Raw genomic sequence first — 13,301 nt, 5'->3', positions numbered from 1 at the left:
TCACAATCTATGAGATAGGGCAGGAATCATGATCATTTTACCAATGAGTACATTTATATAGAGTAAGAAAATTAATGCAACTCTGTAAAATCCTCAAAGATCTAAATTTCTTGATTACAGGAGAGTCTTAAAGTGGGAAGTGAAATGCAAGTGATGAATTTGGGACTACCATGCTACTTCTCTATGCAGTAGGTATTAAGGGGAAAATTGGGGCTAAAAATAGAAGTGGTGTAGGTAGGTTTCAAGGCTGCCATATTGCATAACTCCGTGTCATAATTTTTACAGACTCATAATGTGACTACTGCCACCTGGAGTTGTGTAAGACATCAGTCCTAGATGAAACAAAGTGGGAGTCTCCAACCTGCAAATCAGGATCTACCAGTAGGTCTAGAAACCTCACCTGATGGAGCTCCAAGCTGGTTCCCAATAATGTATTTTCTCTGCTACACACCCTTTCTGCCACAAGTCTCAGCTAACATTCCCAGGGGAATGGGGATGAAGGGGTGGGCAGCACAGCCAGAAACAAAGTCTCAAAGACTGCAATGCTTATATCTGCCCTGAGCTCAAGACTAAGATTAAAAGAAGCTCCTCCATATAATAAGGTCAGAGTTCATCATAATAAAGGGTTGGGAGGAGACAAAGATAGTCTTGTGTGATTTTTTGTTTGTTTTTTTGTTTTTTGTCTGGTGGGGGGGAAAATCCTAGAAAGTGCCAGCATATTAATGGTAAACTTTCTTAGTATATGATCATACTAACATTAAATCCAAAGGTAACAAGAGAGAATAAGGCAGGTTGTAACAGGCATTCATTTGGCAATTCACTCATGCCTTAAACCAAGTTGAGAGAATATTAACACAGATTACAAACACAACTTACTACATAAGCTTCTGACCAAGTTGTATTTAGGTACCACATAAAACTAGGACACAAATGGTATAGCCCAATGGTCGGCAAACTGCGGCTCCCAAGCTACATGTGGCTCTTTGGCCCCTTGAGTGTGGCCACGAAGTTTCAATCACACTGTACATGTGCGCCCGCACGTGGTATTTTATGGAAGAGCCACACTCAAGGGGCCGCAGTTTGCAACCACTGGTCTAGCCAAATGCTTCAAATGCAGAATAAAAGCTAAAACTGACCAGATGCTTCAAATGTAGAACAGAACCTGAAACAATGACTACTGTTAGTCCTCAAAAGGCCAAGTCAAATAAATGCAGTTACATTTCTCTTCCTATTCTTACAGAAACACAACGGAAAACAAAGTTTAGTCAAATGTAGTCTGTTTTGCTTGAAGACATTTCTGATGGCATTCCACCAACCAACACAGAATGTATTTCTTTCCTTGCCTAACCTCCTTCTACCTCTCCCAACTTCTTGGATTTCCCACTGGCATTTCATGTGTACATTGTTCTCCAGTGTTACCTGGTGCAACTTGGGTTACTGACCCCAGCAGCTCTGAGTAAATATCATTTTATTGCCTATACTAAAGGCCTGGTGCACGGATTCATGCACCAGTGGGGTCCCTCAGCCTGGCCTGTGGGGATTGGACCGAAACTGGCTCTCCGAGGGACCCCACGGGTGCATGATCAGGCTGTGGAGGGACCGCAAGAGGGCTCTAGGGCATGTCTGGTCCGTCTTGCCCAGTCCCGATTAGGGCCAATCGGGGCCGGCTGGGCAGGGAGGGACCGTTTGGAGAGCTCCAGGGTGTGTCCGGCCCATCTCGCTCAGTCCTGATCAGGGCTGGGGAGGGACCATGGGAGGGCTCCAGGGCGTGTCTGGCCTGTCTCGCCCAGTCCCGATCTGCTGGACCCCAGCAGCAAGCTAACCTACAGGTCAGAGCGTCTGCCCACTGGTGGTCAGTGTGCATCATAGCAACTGGTCGAATGGTTGGACACTTAACATATTAGGCTTTTATTATATAGGATAGTTGTGTCACTAGGTAAACTCAATACAAAATTCTAAACTCAGAAAACAAATTAGAGTGGAGATGGTATCAAATTGAGACAGTACGACTCCAAGCCCATGCTGCTAAACATCTCCAAAATAGGGTATCAAAAGGAGTTTAGTGCAGGTTAAGTCACTGTTCAAAACATTCAAAAGATGACTGACTGCATTGGAAAACCCCAGCCTTCTGTCCCATGTTTCTCCTTGACTCTCATACAACTATCGCACTCAAAACACTTCTAACACTAGATGTATAAGGGTTTTCCCCACCAAGCAATTCTCTGTGACACCAGCTGAGTGTCCTACAATTTAATTCAATTCTGACACTATGTACCTGGAAATAGGGTCAGATCTCATAGGGCAGTGGTCAGCAAACTCATTTGTCAACAAAGCCAAATATCAACAGTACAATAATTGAAATTTCTTTTGAGAGCCAAATTTTTTAAACTTAAGCTATATAGGTAGGCATATTGTTATTAACTTAATTAGGGTACTCCTAAGGCTTAGGAAGAGCCACACTCAAGGGGCCAAAGAGCCGCATGTAGCTCGCGAGCCACAGTTTGCCAACCACGGTCATAGGGTAAGGGCTCACTCAGACCCATAAGACTGCTCTACCCCACTTCCCACAGACTTAAATAAAGGGTGTCCCAAAATTCACGCAAGAAGTAATTTTGATAGAAAACACAGGTTTATAATTAAAAATTGTAACTTTTTTATTGATTCATAAAGTATACAGTATAGGGTTATGTATGCAATAGCATATCGGGTAAAGCCTCCACGGCTTTGCTGGCACATACGCACTATTTTGTTATTGCCTGAGCAGCCGCATTTTCGAAGAAGAATGGTCCAATGATGCCTCCAGCCCAAAATCTGCACCGAACAGTGACACGTTGTGGATGCATTTGTTTCTCAACAATCACTCGTGGATTTTCTGAACCCCAAATGTGACAATTTTGTCGATTAACCAAGCCATCAAGATGAAAATGAGCCTCATCGAAATTCAGCCACATTTATGCAAAACGGTCATGGAAAATTTCAACAAACGAGTGCGTATGTGCCAGCAAAGCTGTGGAGGTCATTTACCCGATATGCTATTCCATACATAACCCTATACTGTATACTTTATGAATCAATAAAAAATTTACAACTTTTAATTATAAACCTGTGTTTTCTATCAAAATTACTTCTTGCGTGAATTTTGGGACACCCTTTAGCTGTTCGAATCATTCAAAAGATGGCCCATATCTATTATTTTCAATACTCCTCTCCAACACAAAATCTCTACTACAATCAGGCAAGTGCCCTCACTGCCACATGGTCCATGCTTGCCATTTCTTTCTATGACTTTATTTTGACTGGTCTCCTCACCCATATATTTAAATCCCAGCACATTACTTGTCTGTAAACACCACAAAAGCAGGGTCATATCTGCTGTGTTCACTATGATATCCCCAGCATATTTCACATGGTAACTACTCAAATAATTGCTGAATGAGTAAATGAGCCCAAGTCCCAACTCCTCCATGAAATACTTGCACCCACTTTCTTTTTGAATTCTAAATACCCTTGGAATAAGCATCATAGGTTAGTACTTAACTTCTCTGTAATTGTTTGGTATTAGACTTTTTTCTCTGACTAGACACTGGAGCATATGCCTATGCTTCTTTGCTTATCACATAGGACTGACGTAAACACTATATATACAAGAACATAATAAACACTTATTAATTGGAGTGCTGATATAATTCAATATAAAAATTTAGTTTGCACAACAAGAAAGCGCACTGCATGGGAGAACATATTTGCCAATGTTATTTCCGATAAGGGTTTTATTTCCAAAATATACAGGGAACTCATACAACTTAACAAAAGGAAGATAAACAACCCCAGAGTCTGGCTCACTAATTCTACAAGCAGATTGGTGAAGAAGTAGAATGAGTACATCAGGATCATATGACTTGCTAGCTGTCATAATGAATTTTGAGATACCATGTGCACATGCTGTAGGTGTACTGTAGGCTACCGGTGCCCTCCCAATGTGAGTTTTCCATTTTCTATGGTGTAATGTAGAAATGAAATATTGTTTGCAGGTACTAATTGATTAGTATATTGCTCTGGTAATCTACTAAATTTATAGAACAGCAAAACTATAATTTAAAATTTTATTATGCAGATTGTTAAAACTACATTTCCAGTAAATAATGTATGAAAAGAATAATAGTAACTACTTTGTGTGTAAATTGCCTGCCAAGCACTGCTTTTAGGGCTTATATGTATTAATTCACTGACAATCCTAAGAGTCAGGTACTGTTATTGCCCCCAAATTTTGAGGAACTTAGGCAAAAAAAAAAGGTAAGAAAGCTGTCTAGGGTCATACAAGTAAGCAGAGGAGCTGGGTGGAATTCCAATCCAGGCAGTCTGGTGCCACAGACCACATTCTTTAATCCTGTTATAGTGCCTCTCCAAAACAGCACATCACAGTACAGTAGTAAAGTTAAGATGTTTTGACGTTATCAGGAGAATAATAGCCAATAGTCCAGAAAATATAACTGCAATGTTCCAATTTATGCTTATCACTTTTACTGCATGATCTCATAGTACAGTTTAAATGAAAAACATATAATATATATCAAAGTCTAACCAAGTTCAAAGATGTGCTTCCTGTAAAGATGATAAACACACACAAACCATTTCCTGGGAGACTCTGAGAATACAAATAATATAAGACTAACATCATTTTAAACATTGGATATTTTAGCATATATTTAAATAAGTTAATTAAATAAAAACAAAAGTATGGATCCTTACTTTTGAATTTAGTTTGACACTACCAAGATAATTTTGAGCTGCCAATACTTTAATTTTATTAAAATATGTTTTTATTGATTTTAGAGAGAGAGAGAGAGAGAGAGAGAGAGAGAGAGAGAAACATCGATAGGCTGCCTTCTGCACTCCCCCTACTAAGGATCGAGTCTGCAACCTGGGCATGTGCTCTGAGCTGGAATCGAACCAGCGACCTTTTGGTTCATGGGTTGATGCTCAACCACTGAACCACACCACCAGGCAATACTTTAACTTTTTTTTTTTTAATATATTTTATTGATTTTTTACAGAGAGGAAGGGAGAGAGATAGAGAGTTAGAAACATCGATGAGAGAGAAACATCGATCAGCTGCCTCCTGCACACTCCCCACTGGGGATGTGCCCACAACCCAGGTACATGCCCTTGACCGGAATCGAACCTGGGACCTTTCAGTCCGCAAGCCGACGCTCTATCCACTGAGCCAAACCGGTTTCGGCAAACTTTTAATCATCAAATAAATTTGTTCATTCATACTTTCAAAAAAGATAAATGGGCATTTATATCTCTTTTTTTTTAAATATATTTTTTAGTATATTTGTATTGTTTTCAGAGAGGAAGGGAGAAAAAGAGAGAAACATCAATGATGAGAGAGAATCACTGATCAGCTGCCTCCTGCATGCCCAACACTGGAGATCAAGCCCACAACCCAGGCATGGCCCCACTGGGAATCGAACCCAGACTTCCTGGTTCACAGGTCGATGCTCAACCACCGACCCACACTGGCCAAGCTGGGCATTTCTCTCTTTTTAAAAAATCTTTATTGTTGAAAGTATTACATATGTCCCCTCCCGCCCCCCCTTGAGACTTTGTAGCCCGCCCCTCCCCTCTGCCCCAGGTCTTCACCACCCTATTATCTGTATCCATGGGTTATGCATATATGTATACAAGTTCTTTGGCTGATCCCTTCCTGGCCCCCCTCTTCCCTCTAAGAATCATCAGTCTGCTGCATGCTTCCATGTCTCTGGCTCTATTTTGTCAGTTTATTTTGTTCATTAAATTCCACATATAAGTGAGGTCATATGATATTTGTCTTTCTCTTACTGGCTTATTTCACTTAGCATAATAATCTCCAGGTCCTTCTATGCTCTCTCAAAGGGTAAGAGATCCTTCTTTTTTACTTCTGCATAGTATTCCATAATGTAAATGTACCATAACTTTTTTATCCACTCATCTACTGATGGGCACTTGGTTGTTTCCAGATCTTAGCTATTGTAAATTGGGCTGCTATCAACATAGAGGTGCATATATTCTTTCTGATTGGTGTTTTGGGTTTCTTAGGATATATTCCTAGAAGTGGGATCACTGGGTCAAATGACAGTTCCATATTTAATTTTTTGAGGACTCCATACTGTTTTCCATAATAGCTGCACCACTCTGCATTCCCATCAGCAGTGTACTAGGGTTCACTTTTCTACGCATCGTATTCTCGCCAGCCCTTATCATTTGTTCATTTGTGGGTTTTTTGTTATTTTTTATTGATTTCAGAGAAAGGAAAGGAGAGGGAGAGACTGAAATATCAATGATGAGAATCATTGATTGGTTGCCTCCTGCACACCCCCTACTGGGGATCGAGCCCACAACCCGAGCATGTGCCCTTGACCAGAATAGAACCCGGGACCCTTCAGTCCACAGGCCGACACTTTATCCATTGAGCCAAACCAGATAGGGCTCATTTGTTGATATGTTGATGGTAGCCATTCTGACAGGTGTGAGGTGATACCTCATTGTCATTTTAATTTGCATCTCTCTGATGATCAGTGACTTTGAGCATTTTTTCATATGTCTCTTGGCCATCTGTATGTCCAATTTGGAGAAGTGTCTATTTAGGTCCTTTGCCCATTGTTTTTCTTCCATTTGTTAAGTTGTATGAGTTCCTTATATAGTTTGGATATTAACCCTTTATCAGATGTATCATTGCCAAATATGTTCTCCCATACAATGAGCTCCCTTTTCATTTGTTGATGGTTTCTTTTGATGTGCAGAACTTTTTATTTTGATGTAGTCCCATTTGTTTATTTTCTCCTTAGTTTCCTTTGCGCCTAGGAGATGTATCAGTAAACATATTGCTATGAGAGATGTCTGAGATTTTGCTTGGGCATTTCTCTCTGTAGGACAAACAATGTACTTAATTCTTAGGACCTAATTTTGTTCAAATGTGTATGTTCTTTAAAAAATATAGTTCAGCCCTGGCTGGTGTTTCTAAATGGTTAGAGCATCACCCTGTACACAAAAGGGTTGCAGGTTCAATTCCCAGTCAAGGGCAGGTATCTGGGTTGTGCGTTCTCTCCCTACCCCTGGTAAGGGCACATGTAGGGGGCAACCAGTCAATGTGTCTCTCTCAGATCTATGTTTCTCTCTCTCTCTGCTTCTCTCCTTCTCTCCCTCCCTTCCACTCTTTCTGAAAAGCAATGGAAAAAATATCCTTAGGTGAGGATTTAAAAAAAACACAGTTGAGCCCAGCCAGTGTGGCTCAGTGGTTGAGCATTGACCCATGCACCAGGAAGTTGCTGGTTCCATTCCCAGTCAGGGCACATTCCCAGTTGTGGGCTCAATCCCCAACAGGGGGCTTGCAGGAGGCAGCTAATTGATAATGTTTCTCATCAATGTTTCTCTCCCTCTCCCTTCCTCTCTATCTAAAAATCAATAAAAAACATATTTTTTAAAAATACAGTTCATTTTTGTTAGGTAAGAGTATAGGTTCTTAAGCCAGATTGATTAACTAATCTCAGTTTAACCACTTACTAGGTCTAGGATTAAAATTTTGACACCCCCCTTTCCTCCCCCCATTTCAACAATAAAGGTAAAATTTTTTAAAAATACATGGAGCTGCCCTAACTGGTTTGGCTCAGTGGATAGAGCGTCAGCCTGCGGACTGAGGGGTCCCAGGTTCGATTCTGGTCAAGGGCATGTACCTTGGTTGCAGGCATATCCCCTGTGGGGGGTGTGCGGGAGGCAATTGATCGATGTTTCTCATCGATGTTTCTAACTCTCTATCCCTCTCCCTTCCTCTCAATAAAATAAATTTTAAAAAATACATGGAGCTATATATTCACTTTGATCTCAGTTTTCACTTATAGAAATATATATATATGCACATATACTTTCATATATTTGCATGTATTTCAGGATTTAATAAAGCTGAATATCACTTTAAAATTTTTGCCCTATGAAAAAATATGTCAACTCTTGCCAAAGTGCAAATAACAGACAAAGTACGGGATTTATTTTTTCACATCAGACAGAGGAACAATTCTGGAATTTTTCATTTAAATGCAAAAAAAAAAAAGAGTGAAAGTCTAGTAGGTGTGGCTCAGCGGTTGAGCATTGACCCATGAACCAGGAGGTCACAGTTCCATTCCTGGTCAGGGCACATGCCCAGATTGCAGGCTCCATCCCTGGTAGGGAGCATGCAGGAGGCAGTCAATCAATGATTCTCTCTCATCATTGATGTTTCTATATATCCCTCTCTCTTCCTCTCTCTCTAATAAAACATTTTTTTAAAGAGTGAAAGATTCAGGATCCAATGACTTATCACTTGCCCTGAAGTTAATTAACAGGAATTTGTGAGTTATATTTGTAATAATACAGTGAACAATCCCAATCGTACCCTGACACTCAAGGTCAAATAACATACTATACTAAATAAATTATTCCTTTATCCATCATCATACAATGAATTTAAGACTTAAAAACTATCTGAAGACTACAAAGGTTTATCCTGTTATCACCTAGCTAGAAAAAGATGAACAAGATAAAACACTGCTTTAGATAGACAATACTTGAAGATATATGACACCAATCTGATTGCTAATACATAAAAATGAACTTACTGTTGTGATTAGAAATTAATACCAAGATATTGTGGCTATAAATCTGAACTAAAAATTATATTAATAATTAACAGTAAAATGGTATAGTAAAATAAGAGAAAACATTTCTTGATCAAAATGAAAATAGTTGTATAGAAATAATTTAATATTAATATTAGTGTTTTAATAATATAATTAATATAGTTATCAATAATCAATATATGGTACTTTATTTTATTAAATTGATAGTATACTCATTAAATAAGAATTCTTAGAGCAAATAATTTTAGCATCACAAAAAAAAATTAGAAATCTTTTTTTTCCTGCCATTTTAAGTGCAAGGATTACCAAAGGATATTACACTGGGAATGCTTTAACAACGAAGCTCTCTGTTTTTGTTAGCTCAAGGATCAACTCTTCATTATCCTCATGACAGTGTAGGTCAACTACAAATTTATCCTAAATAGCCCTGAGAATCTTTTTTAGAATACCACTGTGAAATTCTTTCTCCCTGTTCTTATATCTCTGTTGACAGTTTTTCATGTCTTAACAGAAGCCCTCTTAGTGCTCTCCTCTCGTGAGTGGCAGGTAGTGTGCTTCAGGTGAACACTCAAGAGGGCAGAAACCAGTTTCTTCACAATTCCAGGAATCATACAGGTGGGGGCAGGGGAGGGAAGTAATTCTAATATTATTCCTTCCCGATCTGCTTTGGTTGGGGACATCAAATACATAAGCAGGATCAGCATCAATTAAAACAAAACAATCATTTTTACCAACAAAATCAACTAAGGTAAATGGCCAGGCTAAAACAATTTGCCCAAGATGTGAAATATCCCATTTACTTCAATCAGTAAATTGTTAAAATGTACTTTTGATTATAGGTCAGGAAAACTGGAATTCTACACTAGAGAATTATAAAGTGAAAATAGGTAAAAAATTAAATCCTTAAGACACAGCTGTATAATTCTAAATGTGGGCAGAAAACATGGGACAAAGCACAATAATTGGCTCAAAATGGGGATATTTTATCGTCGTTTCCTTCAAGGAAAGAAGTATCTGTGAAAACTGATGTAACGTACCAATATACCACACATTTGAGCCCATAAGGATGAGGAAATCACTTACATTTTCTAACAGTGCTGGAGAAACTAGGAACATATTTATGAAACCAGATACATCCTACTCTTTCACTTTAATGAAATACTTTCCAAAAGTCTTGTGATACATTTCCTGCCATACTATTACAGCAAGTAAGTTATATCACATTAAATCAACCTGAAGACAACTTTATAAGTTAAAAACGGGATTCCTGGGGTGGTAAATTGAAATGAAAAGACCTGACTATTGTCTGCCTCCCCGCTCCCTGTTCCCATCTTAATTTATGTCCTAAGAAAGATCACTATTTAAAAACCAAACTCTGCGAAACCTTTAAATGCTCTACTGCCCTTTAACAAAGATGAATAAAGGGAATTTTGAGGCAAAACTCCCAAACATTATTCTCATCATGTCAGAAAAATCTCTTCTCAAAATTTATTTTACCAAGTGGCAAATGAAGATTATTTTCACTCACTGGGATGTCTAAAGTATTGATTAAAGATTTCCAAGTGTGTGTAGACTGCCAAACTTTAGTTATAACAAGGGTTTCTAAAAAGGAATCTATTGCCTTAGAGCCCTTAGAGAAATAAAGGTTGTAGTCTGTTAGTCGGGGTTATTTTTGCTCACTCTCTTGCTCTCATTTTCAAACACATTTTACTGCTTTTGCATGTACTTTTAAAAGAAAAACAACCTTCTGCACTACAGACCAGAGATGTTAACCTATTCTCTGGCGGGATTATTGTTTAAGCTAACTCTACCAAGAGGCCACAAATCTAGTCCTTTGTAAGACTATGGTTGGAAAATAATAGATTCTATCAGGTTAAGACCAGTAGAGAAATCAGTTTGAAGGAGAAAAAGAAATGCAGAAATTCCGTGGGGAAAACCTGGGACAGCTTCTGGCTTTAGACAATGTTGTTATTCATTCCCAGCAATTTGGAAAATGATTCCAAATTATATTTTAGACACAACACTCAAAATTAAAGTACCTATAGCAAGCTTCACTTTTTTCTTTTAGATTTGAGTTTATGTCAGAAATAAATATCATACTACGTTAACACTGTTTTTGACATTACATGTATTTTTTTCTCTATATAAACTTTTTATGGATTAAATGTTTAATGTTAGCAGGAGTAAAGAATCTCACCAATACAGAAGAAAAAACAGTGGATATATTATGAAGTGATGGAATTGTGGGTGATTTCTATTTGTTTTTATTTTTCATTTACAGTTGACATTCTACTCCACCATCTTGTATAAACCTTTTTATTGGCTGCAGGGTAGTTGGATATGGTTGTAAGTTTACCAGTTTTGTATTATATATTTTTTTCTTTTAACCAGAAAATCTTAGAAGATGTGGCTGTGTTAGAAATTGGGATGTTAACATACAGTGTGTTGTTGGATGTCCTGCATCTTCCTAGCCCCCCAAGCTGTTGCTCACATTATTTTTTCTACCTGGCCTGCCCTCTACTACAAAGCTAAATTCTATCCATTCTTCAAGGCCTAGTTCAAATGCTCCTTTCCCTGTACTCTCATAACACTTTCTGTTTCTAATATACGTTACTGAGATTAAAAGGGTGTATTAGTCTTTCCTACTACACTGTGAGACCCTCCAGTATAAAAAAAAAAAAAACCCTCTCATGTCATGACTGTAAACATAAGAAAGTTTAAGAGATAAAAAATATCTTAACCAATGTCATCCCAATAAATTTAATTAAAAATACATTTTTAAAAATCTCAGTTCAAAATATCCTTTAAAAAGGATTAGAAAAGCAGCCTAATAATTCATCACTGAGCCTGCTAGAATCCAAAATCTTCATAACTAAACTCAACTACTTGAGTGCAAACTCTTAGGCCAACAACTCTGGCCTATTTCTTGTTTGTGCACCCTATCACCCACCCCCACACCTCAATATCACCTAATTCAATGTTCTGCACACACTCTCAATACAAAGCCATATTATTGTAGATGAAGAAACTGTATTAAGACAAAGATGAAATGCTGAAAAATATTGATTTGTGAACCCCCATAAATATTGTCGGTGATTAAGATAACGACCCCTTCTACAACAAAAAAAAAGTGACAAAAATAAAGATGACACAGTGTGCGACAAGGATGGTGAGTAACTTTACTGGGGAGGGGGCAGAATGAACAAAATGGAATGGAAACAAAAGTGCTCCCTGAGTTTAGCTTATGCTCCCAGAGGGACACAAGAAGCAAAACAATTTTTATATTATTTCATTGATGATGACATGATCAGCCTAGGTGACTTCCAATATCGGGCACAGACCTTCCAAATTAATTAGGTAATAAGATAGGCCACGGATGATCAGGACACTACCCCAATAGGGTACAAGAAACTGACACAGGTCAGGACCTAATCTCCCCATCTCATTCCCCTGGAAAGGGAAGTAAAACAAGAGTGTGGTAAATACCGGGAGTTGTGAAGAAGTGAGTTTGGAAACCACCCCAGGTTAAAATGACCTTCTTGCCACACTCAGTAGCACAGACTGACAGTAGAGAGCACCCCTCCAGTAGAAGGGGACGACGGGAGGCCGATATAAAACTTACCTGGTTTTTGTCCTATGGTTAAACCTCGGGAGCTACGTAGCCCGTGACAGCGACAAATCCACGCGCGGAGGCTCCAATCTCACACCGCGGGAGAAGTCATAGCAGCGGCGGGGGCGGCTGCAGCAACTCGTGCCTCTGTGGCTTCTCTTCCTTCACCCCCTGCTACCCGCCAGCCGCCTCTACCCCTCCCACAGTCCTCCCCCCACTTCCGGGTGATGCCCAGGCCGGAAGCAGGGCGGGCGAGGCTGGGAGAGGGACACGTCACGTGAGAGGGAACTCAGGGCTACAATCAAGCTTTCTGGTTTCCTGCTGCCCCCTGGCTGGCAAGCGGCCTCGGGAAGTTTTATAGGCGCTGCACAGCGCCTCTTTCCTCCTTCACCAAAACCAAAACAAAACAAAAACCCACCCAATTTTCTGTCACCAGTAGTTTCCTAACCGCCAGCCAAGAAGTAATAGAGCTCCTTGTAAATTATCTTCCCAATAGTTTAGCCTTTCCGAACATGAAATTAACGCACGTCTGTTGGATTGTGTAGCCTAACTCCAGATATAAATGCTAGAACCATAAATTTGCTCTCATCTCTCCACTGAAAAATGATTTCCAACATCTTTTAATTCATAAGTTTTATATATATATAAATTCATGCTTTTAAATTCGTAATCTTTGTGTGTTGGAGTTAGGACAGGGATCTCACCTCAGACTACCTTCACATGATCATTCCAATCTCTGAATCACTTCCACATTTATTCTTTAATTTGTCCAGCATTTAAAAACCTAAAGCCCCCTCCCCACTCCCCCTCAGTGGTTGAGCGATGACCTATGAACCAGGAGGTCAGGTTGGATTCCTGGTCAGGGCACATACCCTGGCTATGGACTCCTACCCCAGCGTGGAGCGTGCAGGGGGCAGCCAATCAATGATTCTCTCTCATCATGGATGTTTCTCTCTCTCTCTCCCTCTCCCTTCCTCTCTGAAATCAATAAAAATATTTAGAAAAATAAATAAATAAAAACCTAGAGGATTCCAAGG

General features: G+C 39.3%; 1 protein-coding gene across 2 annotated transcripts in view; it reads right to left on the bottom strand.

Moving 5' to 3' along the window:
* Nucleotides 1-12,482, bottom strand: part of ATP7A (ATPase copper transporting alpha) — a 178,562-nt gene extending 166,080 nt beyond the window's left edge. For both annotated transcript variants that reach the window (XM_059678592.1, XM_059678593.1), the window contains exon 1: nt 12,277-12,482. The gene's annotated coding sequence lies outside the window, so the exon portion shown is untranslated. The remainder of the gene's footprint in view (nt 1-12,276) is intronic.
* Between the last annotated feature and the right edge of the window lie 819 nt (nt 12,483-13,301).

Source organism: Myotis daubentonii, chromosome X (genome assembly GCF_963259705.1).
Source record: "Myotis daubentonii chromosome X, mMyoDau2.1, whole genome shotgun sequence".
Classification (NCBI taxonomy): domain Eukaryota; kingdom Metazoa; phylum Chordata; class Mammalia; order Chiroptera; family Vespertilionidae; genus Myotis; species Myotis daubentonii.
The sequence above is the reverse complement of the archived record's forward strand: the minus strand, read 5'-3'. Positions and strand labels throughout refer to the sequence as shown.